Source organism: Neophocaena asiaeorientalis, unplaced genomic scaffold (genome assembly GCF_003031525.2).
Source record: "Neophocaena asiaeorientalis asiaeorientalis breed wild unplaced genomic scaffold, Neophocaena_asiaeorientalis_V1.1 scaffold848, whole genome shotgun sequence".
In the NCBI taxonomy this organism is placed as follows: domain Eukaryota; kingdom Metazoa; phylum Chordata; class Mammalia; order Artiodactyla; family Phocoenidae; genus Neophocaena; species Neophocaena asiaeorientalis.
This window is the reverse complement of record NW_020172362.1, coordinates 358,282-368,650: the sequence shown is the minus strand read 5'-3', so window position 1 is coordinate 368,650 and position 10,369 is coordinate 358,282.

Here is a 10,369-nt window from a genome sequence, read left to right as displayed (position 1 = left end):
GTTATAGTTGCTGCCCTGTACCTACGTTTATATCTAGGTTTAGGTTTATTAACTCATCAGAGTTAAATTTTGAAGTGCTGGTGAGCTGCAAACTCCAGGAATACTACTATGGTCCTAGAATTCAAACAACAAGGCTTAAGTGCTTAATCAAAGTTTTAACTAAACTGTTATTTAGAAAAACATATCTTCATTAAGGCATTTAAACCTCAGCAAGAGTCAGCAAAGACTGTACTTAAGAATGACGTTCAAGGGTAACTTTGAAAGAAATAAAGTGTGGGTTATGATTTCTTACCTTCTCCATTTATTTTCAGTTTTTCTCTTTGAACGAATTCTAATTGCATTCTTATACACAAATGCTTACCAGAAAGTTCTTCTCTGGTTGACCTTGTTCGTTCAATATGAAATTCAAATCTTCCTAGGTTTTGGGCCAGTTTCCCAGATTCGGGGATATTTTTGTAACAAAGTGACTTTAGGATTTTTTTTTTTCTTCTCACATCTAACTGATTAAAAAGAAAAAAAAGAATTAACTCCTTCTGCTGCCAGAAATAAACATACGCACACACACATATAAAATAGTATTTTCATTGTATTATATTATTTAATACTAACATTATATAATAATATATATACTCTACATAAAGTCTGTCTTTTTTAAAAAAATAAGCTTTAAAAACATAGTAGTGACAACACAGTGTTCAACATTAAAGTATCTTTTTGATGGGTTAAACATCTATAGTGAGGATAGTTAAATAAACTATATTAGATTTAAACAAAGGTGTCAATCCAGAGGAGAGTAAAGAAGAAATCGAGTTGTCATGGTTTACATTCTCAGTTATAAGTGTCAAGTGTTTGCACTACTTTAGAGAGGGCCTCTGATATTTTCCATATCTGGTGACCCTTTTGAGATAATCTGAGCCACAGTGACATCGCAGGATAGCGTACACTGAAGCAGCTCCCAGCATTTTAGGATTAGGAAGGTGTTTTGACCTCTGCAAAAGAGATAAAATCTCCCATTGAGAGAAAGGGACTGCTGACCCCGCAGATCAGTGTCTGTTCCCTTGCTCACACGCTCTACCCGGTCTTGCTAAGGAACAGCATCAGCAGGAGGAGGGTGAGGCCGCCCACAGGGCAGGGATGAACCCAGAGTGGATTTGAGGCTCAGCGAAGTTATGACGGCAAATGGGGGACTTTTCCTTCTGCCATTCCTCATCAGATTTCAGTATTCCATTTTCCATTTAATGTTTTCCTCCACTCATAAAATTCACTGCGGCTTTGATTAGCAGCCCTCTGCCCACAGGGGAAGCCAGGCAAGCTCTGCAGGAAGGCCACCCCTCACTCTGCATCTGGGTGTCCAGAGCTCGGCTCAGACACCTGCACACTGGTTTATGATAGCACGAGTTTGTGGTTTTATTAACCAGCCCAGCACCCTTCAAGTGTGTTTCTAAGAAGTCTTCAGCCTTTTCTTTCCGAATGGCCTCCTTTCATCTTTCTTGGGACTTTGTCCTTAGTCTCCACCCTTGCCTGGAAATAGAAGCTCTGTTTTCCCATCACTCTGTCATTTTGGATTTGGTCCATGATCAGAGCTGGCTTCATGGGCGTGTGACAATTACATATGGCCATGTGCTCAGAAGAGCCCCCTTCTTGGTTTACAGCTCTACTGTCACTATCTTGAAATTCTGAATAATTTCTGAACAAGGATCCTGGGGTTTTGTTTTGCACAGGATTCCACAAACTGTGTAGCCTGTCTGGTCCATGATACATGGCCAGGTTCTTTCCCCTGATTCGCTAGCACAGCCTGAGACCCTGTGCAGAAGGAAGCCAGACCGATGGGGATGAGACTCCAAATACTTCTCTCCTTGCCTAAATGGGAACAACTGTACCCATAGCTAAAGGGATTCTGTGACACCAGCTGAGGCTGCCATGGGGAAGCCAGGATTTGAGAGCGTATTTAATAAGCAGATGTTGGAAGCTAGGACTGACTTAACCTTTCCTTCTTTCAGACAATGTTTTTTTTTTTTTTCGGTACGCGGGCCTCTCACTGTTGTGGCCTTTCCCTTTGCGGGGCACAGGCTCCGGACGCGCAGGCTCAGCGGCCATGGTTCACGGGCCCAGCCGCTCCGCGGCATGTGGGATCCTCCCGGACCGGAGCACGAACCCGTGTCCGCTGCATCGGCAGATGGACTCTCAACGACTGCGCCACCAGGGAAGCCCCAATGAAGTCTTTTAATAACTACATTACATAAATGAGGAAATTGTATGTTAGAAAAATTAAAGCCACTGAGTCATATAGTGGGTAAGTAAAGCAGCCAGCATCTGAAGGCAGCCCCATATAACTCCAAAGCTCATGTTCTGAACCACTAATTTGTTCTGCTCTTAATGGAGCTAAAAGACTGAGTTATTCAGATTTTTTTAGCATGCCTTTCTGTACAGTCCATTAAAATAGCATCATTTTCAACCAAACAAAAGCAATGAAATTCCTTTCTCATCCCCCTTTCCTTATTCTCTTGCTCTTTCATAATTATACATATAAACTGTAAAACGAACAAAAACACCCAAATATACTAATTATACTAACGTTAAAATTCAGCCAATTGTATAGCTTTTGTAAGTCCTGTTCTGCTAAAAACAAAAACAAAAAAACAAAAGAATCCAGGTCTTATCCTAGTTTCTTGTCGATATCAAGTTTCAGATGATGAAGGAAACCATGAGAATCACTGTTTTAGATCAAAATCTGATCAACAAGAAAGAGGAACTGACTGCCCAAGAAGAGAAGGTTGTCCATGGTCAGATGTATCCTCAGAGTTCAGCAAAGGGCACAGAGTTAGGATCTCAGATTTCCAAATGTCCGTGAAGATATGAGGAGAGATGTAGCTGTACAGAATTCTCTCTAAAGTCTTGGCTTCGTAAAATCAGGAATAAGATGCAAAAGGAGGAATATGCTTGTACCAGGAGTTACAAGAACCTGAAAGAAGAATAAGAAATTGGCCACTATTCAGAATAAACAAAGGTTTATGGGACTGCTCTCTAATCCTGGTTTAAGTGCCTCACACATCCAACAAAGATCTTTAAAGGACTCTAACTCCACTCTTGGGCTGGGGTTGGAGGAAAGGCTACAGACGTTTGGAGAAGGGACAGACCAGGCTCACCTTCCCAGAACCATAAATGACAGTGACAGCAGAGGGACTGCCCCCCACTTTAGGAAACTTGATCTGACCCTTCAATGATTCTCCCACAAACTTCAGGTCATCTGGGCCAGGGAAGGCAGCACCTTCGGAACATAGAATAGGATTTTAATAGTTTTTTTTAACAGTTAGAAAAGAAGCCAATTTCCCTCCATCTGTGTCTTTTCCTCTATAGCATGTGGTAGAAAAAATTGTATTTATCAGAATTTCCTTCTAGCAGAGAATGTCATCTTCAGAGAAAATTTTCAGTGAGCCCATTTCGAGAAGGTGAGATCCCAAAGGACCTGCCAGTGGGGATCTGTTCCCTACCTATCTAGAGGGCTGCTGTGAGCATGAGATGTTAAGTCTCGTAAAGTGGGGGTTCCCAACCCTGGGACCATGGACTGGTACCAGTCTGTGGCCTGTTAGGAACTGAGCCACACAGCAGGAGGTGAGCGGCAGGCCAGTAAGTGAAGCTTCATCTGTATTTACAGCTGCTCCCCATCGCTCGCATTATCACCTGAGCTCTGCCTCTTGTCAGCATTATGGTGAGTTGTATAACTATTTCATTATATATTACAATGTAATAATAATAGAAATAAAATTCACAATAAATTTAATGTGCTTGAATCACCCCCAAACCATTTCCACCACCCCCCATCCAATCCGTGGAAAAATTGTCTTCCAAGAAACCAGTCCCTGGTGCCAAAAATGTTGGGGACCGCTGTCATAAAGGACTGAGAACAATGTCTGCCATGTGGCAAGTATAATACCATGATTTTTTATTGCTACTTTTTTAGAATCTTGCTCTGGATGAATCTCAAGATAAACAGTCTTTTATCTGCCATAGCTACCTTCTCTCCTTTTTAAAAATGAGGATAACATTTGCTGATTTTGACATTTCATATCTTTTCTATCTTTTCTTAGAAGACCACCTGCTTTCCTGTATGTGCTCCATGCTCTTTTCAAGCAGGAGGATATAATGTATGGGGGCCAAGGGGACTTGCACAGCCATTTACAATCTCCTTCCCTCTTTTGGACTTTGCTCCAATAATCATCACTTTCATTGATAGAGAAACATAAGTGAAACGGGCAATTGGTAGTTATTCATTATATTATCCATCTCCTCCAAGGACCAGACCTGTGTTTTACCTACCCTTGTTCCTTCTCTAAGGTTTATCATTTTCATAGCTCTTAACATCTTGTATAAAGCTGACTAGGGCTACGCCCACTCTGCCTGTCACTCTACCCAGCCCCTCACCCCCAGGGGGCAGTGAGGACTTCTGTGAGTCTGAGTTTGGGCAATGTCCCTTCATACTCACCCTGAAAGGTGATTTTTTTGAGAACTAAGAAGGTGGGGAGGGAACAAAATGAAGAGTTGAAGGACGATTCCCCCTTGTCTCAGATTCCGACACCAGCCCCTTCCCCAGAGCCCACCTCTGTCTCTGTAGTACCTGAGCCCTCGCCCACCGTTGGCAGTTAGAGACATCCCATGGTGACTTAACTCAGGCCAATCCCAAGTGAAAGACTGAAATCTACTGAAGAAAGGAGATTTGTGAAAATCAATGTAGAATGTGTGAAGGTAAAAGCTATATGAATACCAAACACAAAAACCTCAAACCTTATTTGAAGATAGAGGAAATTCCCCAAGAACATACCCTGGGAAATTCTACCTAACATCCACTTGTCCTGCCGTGTTCTCATTTCATTAACCTTGTCACAATAAAACTCCTATTTTACATGTTTGAAAAAGTTTTTGGAGCTCATTTCTCAATATCGTCAGTGGGGTTGGAAGGTATTTGTTAATTTATGGATTAATTAATTTTGTGGGCATGCAGGAATATTCCTACCGTAACGTTGTATTTTCCCTGACATAACACCTTCTAAGCAATATGTTTACACTTAGAGATTGTCTTTCCCAGGGACCTCAGAATATGACTAGTGCAGTGAAGTGAAGGGGGACAGAGTGTTGCTATGAATTGGCAGCTGGGTTCTACGCTCTGCTTGGCCCATAGGCAGCTGTGTGATCTTGGATCAGTCAAATAATCTCTCGGGTTCTCTATCCTTACTTGTAAAATAAGAGGATTAAGCTATGATCTAAGATTTTTTAACTACAGTCATCTCATTGCAATGGTTTTGCCCTTTTTTTCCTATTTATGTACATACCTTGATCTATGAATCAAAGAGGAATACCTATAATGGAGGGATACCTATAATGGCATTTATATGGTAACAGATGATTTAAAGTCATTCACATCCTGATGTTTATATCATGCTTACGTCATTGACTTTCAAGGTATTTAATGGATATCTATGCACAAAAAGGGTTAACACAGCAGACCTGACTCCTGTCTTATGAATGGCTTGGCTGGCATCTGAGAACTTATATTTTGGGACGGATCATGTTATTCTAACTGGTAAGGGTGGCTCACAGTTTCTAAACTGTTTGTACAAATAATTTGGCTAACGCTGAACACCTGCTTTCTTCTAGCAGTCTAGAATTTTGGTAAGTGCTAGGCAGAGGATGCCTATGTGCCCATCCCCCAACAGAACTCCTGGACACTGTCTCTGATGAGCTTTCTTGGTAGAGAACATTTTGCACGTGTTGTTCCAGCTTGTTGCCGTGTGACTCCATTGGGAGAGGACTCTTGAAAGTCTGCTCCTGGTTTCCTCCAAACTCTGCTTCATGGGCCTTTTTCCTTCATTGATTTTGCTTTGTATCTTTTGGCTGTAATAATTATAACCGTAAGTATTTCTATGTGCAGATCCTGTGAGTCCTCCGAGGGAATCATCAAAACTGAGGATGGTCTTGAGAACCCCTAACCCAGTATGCTTGAAATGTTTCCTTTTCCCTATATCATTTCAGGAACTAGTTCATTTCAAAGACATTTCTGGCAGGAACGTTCTATGTTATATACCAATTTCCAGCCCTGCATAGACTAAATGAATGGGGTAGCCATGTGAATTGACCTAGGATGTAAAAATACTGTTGCCTTTTTATCCAAGTGTTCTCATGAACATAAATGTTATAGAAAAGTGATTTTCAAAGTTAATTTTTCAGTCATAGAATCCTTTGGGTATAGAAAGACCTTATAGGAAAGCCAGTCTATGTAGCATTTCAAAGTAAGGATGCTTTGATTGAGGAAGGTCTCAGAGCCTTGCCTACTGCCTATCCTTCCCCCTTCCTGATATCAAGCTAGGAAATGTGACTTGGAGGTTACTTTTTTCTTTTTATAATATGTATCATAACTGTGAGTAGTCCCTTCACAGAGGGAGGGAGCTAGATGACAAAGCAATTGCATTATTTACCAGTGAGCTCATTAAGTGGAATGACACAATTAGGTTATGACAACATCATGTTTAACTCTTTAACCAAAAAGACAAAACCTGAGCACTGGGCGAGTCACAGATGTCATAGCTAAAGGCACAGCTGAAGTCACTTCTCTACCTGACTGTTTTCCCTCAGTATATAAAGAGTATGGGACTAATTGTTTTAGATTTAGTGTGTTATGAACACACTACATATTGTTGCATTTAATTTTTAGAAAACCATTAGAGGTATTTTCCTCTTCATTTTACAGGCCAGGAAGCAAAGTCTCACACTGGTGCAGAGTTGGGATTTAAATCTACCCTTGACTCTTTTTGCTGAAGCACATTGAGTCCCTAGGTGTCAACCTGTTAGGTTGTCTACTCTTTGGCCCAATAGCCCCACTCACTGACCTCATGTGCTGTGATCCTTTCTCTTGTGGCTGTTGAAGTCCTTTAATCTGAATGAAGAGTGGCTGCAAGGCCCTACTTCTGCATGCCCTGAGAAACAGACAGGGAGATTAACAGACCGTCATGTGGCCATCCTGCTCACAGAGGCGGTGCTGAAATCTGGATGAGCATTTAGCCAGAAATACCCTCGATGGTCTAGCAGTCCTTGCTAAACTGAGCACACAGGAAACGTTCTTTAATTACCACTGGCCACAGCTATCTGAAAGATATTTTGCTGTTTTTGACTGCTTCAGTCTGAGTTTCCTAATTGTCTCCAGTTTTTCTGTGTTTTTGAAGTTATGCTTCAGTGAACCCGGAAAGCATTTCCTTTTCCTTCCCAGCTTGCGATTATCCCACTTCAGCCTGCCATACAACAGCTGTCTGGGATCCAGCTGTCACCCTCCAATGCATGTGAACAGTCCAGCAGAATGACATTAGTCTGTATTCTGGCTTCGCCCCAAGACTGTGGGAGGACATCACTCCCCATGGAGGATGGAGGATTGAAGAATGAAGGATGTTAGGACAAAACTCATAGTTGTAAACACCCAATCCATCAGCAACGTGTGGTCCCAACAGGTGATACAGATTTGAACTGGGGAGACAGTATGTATCCTTATTTTTATTCATTCCCTGTCCTGAGGCTTAGAGACAGCATTGAGATAGGGTACGCTTCTCAACACTGGCTATGAAGCATGGTGAGAATAAGGGATTCAACTCTAGGCAGAAGGTGGGTCACTAGGAAACCAGCCTGTATGGCACGAAGGATGGGATTGTAGGCAATAGAAAGAAGTTCACCAGTCATTGGCAAAGAATGAAATAATGCCATTTGCAGCAACATGGATGGACCTGGAGATTATCATACTTAGTGAAGTAAGTCAGAGAAAGACAAATATCATATGATATCATTTTTATGTGGAATCTAAAAATATGATACATGAACTTATTTGCAAAACAGAAATAGACTCACAGACATAGAAAACAAACTTATGGTTACCAAAGGCAAAAGGAGAGGGAGGGATAAATTAGGAAATTGGGATTAATAGATACATACTACTATATATAAAATAGATAACCAACCAATAAAACAGATAACTGTAGAGCACAGGGAACTATACCCAATATTTTGTAATAACCTATAATGGAAAAGAATCTGAAAAAGAATAGACATATATGTATAACTGAATCATTTTGCTGTACACCTGAAACATTGTAAATCAACTATACTTCAGTATAGTCTCAGGAATGGGGGGAGGACTGGTTCCAGTCCTTTTCTTAGTCTCAGAAGAAAAACAAAAAAATCCACATTAACTAAACTAAAAAAAAAAAAAAAAAAAAAAAAAAAAAAAGAAAAAGACCAAGCAGGAGCAAAATGATTTCAGTTTGGGTTCAGACTGGGCTCAGGGAGGTCTGTAGAAAAATTACTAAAAGGATTACAAATTTCGTTACTATGGTACATTTTAATCCTTGCAATTTAAGAAGTATGTATCATCAGTACCATTTTATGAATGAGAAAGCCACAGCCCTGAGGGTTTAAGAAATTTGCCCAAGGTAAATATCATTGGTTCATGGTAGAGCCAGGATATGATCCTGGTTCAGCTGAAGTGAAAGCCCTTGCCTGTCAACCATGCCACACTGGGATCAAAACCAAGGCAGCAGTTATCAAGGTGAAACGTCAAAGATGAACTCTTTATCTCCGTCCAGAAATGAGCCCTCCTTTGTTCACTCCCCGTCTTGGTTAAAGGCGCCATGATTCCTGAGCTTGCCGAGTCTGAAACCGCAGATTCATCTTGGTACCTGCTTCTCCCTTACTCTTCAAGACTCAGCTCATAGGTCTCTTCCTGCACAGGTCTTTCTCAAACTCCTCCAGGATCAAAACGCCCTCTGCTATGCACCCATTCCACCCTTAGCATCTTGTAACACTGTATGTGCCTGTCTTCCTCCTCCACTATAACTGGGTATCTCCAGAGGTTAGGGACTGTGTTCTACACCTCTCTGTATGCCCAGTGCACAGCAAATGGCTGTCCCATAGCTGGTACTTTAAATGAATAATAGAGAGAATGAATGAAAACCAGGATATCAAGGAAAATATGTTTCCTTTTATCTGTAAGTTTTTTCCCTTTAGCACTAACTGGTAGAGAATATTTCACCCAGGAGGGTTGAATATTATAGTGGGCATCATATTTGGTGGCAGTGTGCAGGAGGGAAATGACTAGCTCACAATATGTTTATGGTTTTAATAGTCACTAATTAAGCGCTTTGGATGGACACCACATATTTTTTAAAAAATGGCTTCTCCAAATTAATTCATCAAACATTCAGTTATGGGAAGCTATTTAGGCATTAAGATTTATATTGACCATCCTTTAGACGTGGCATTCATTCATTCATTTATCTATCTATTTGCCTGACAGAGACGCTGGATAAATGTGCATCCTGATTCCTTTCCCTTCATTGTACATAGCTTAGCAGAAGTCAACTGGCAAGTGTAGGGCTAACTGTGAGGCTGATCAGCTCCCCCCCGCTTGATCACTGTGCTGTACCTGAGTCCCATGGAGTTGTCACTACATGTTTCACAAGGCTGGGGAATAAATATGGTCACATCTCTTGCATTTTTCCCAACAGCCATTTGAGAAGACGACTTTTCTTATTCATTAGAAGTCCAGAATCACACTTTTAATATTTTCTCTCACTAAATTGTCCAACAACCTTGAGAGTGTAATTCGTTTGGGGAAGGAGGCTGGGATTAGCCCAGCTTCCAAATGCCAGGTACAAGGAAAACTGGAAAAATGGATCAGTCTGTGGCTGCCATTGTCTCTGGCCACTACAGTCTGGTGTCAGATGGTTGGGGAGTGGCTTCCTGTCTGTCCAAGGGCTCACTGGAACCCTCTGCTTAGAATACTAGGCTAAAGCTCTTTTTAGCGCATACCCATATGGCCAGTGGCTGTTACTAAAAGCACAGCCACTGGGCTAAGCTTCAGAGTGATTTCTGCCTTTGGTTATCCCCATGTTGGAACCAGTCCTCCCCCCACACCGTTCCTAAGACCTTGTGCTGAATGAAGGTCATCAGAATTGACTTTCCTTGAACCATGTGGAGCCTCTAGCGATCTTTGCTGTCAGTAAACCCTAGTCAAAGCCCACTTGGCCCACCGGCTTCTCTAAGTTACACTCTTAGGTAACCATGGGTTCAATCTTCCTCCCTCTTTGCCCCCAAATTCTTTGCTTCAATACGCAAAGAAATCCCACCTTTACCTCAGAAATCAATTCTGCTTTTCAGAAGGAGCTTGCCTTGTTCCCTTCTCCCAGATAAGTGGGTTTTTCAATAAGAAGGTCAACTCCAGTGCTATAGATAAATAAAACAAATATTTTATAACATATATAAATATATATTTTAAAAATCATTCTGTTTTCCTCTTTCTGTAACTGTCTCATCTATGTTTTCTATCATATATATA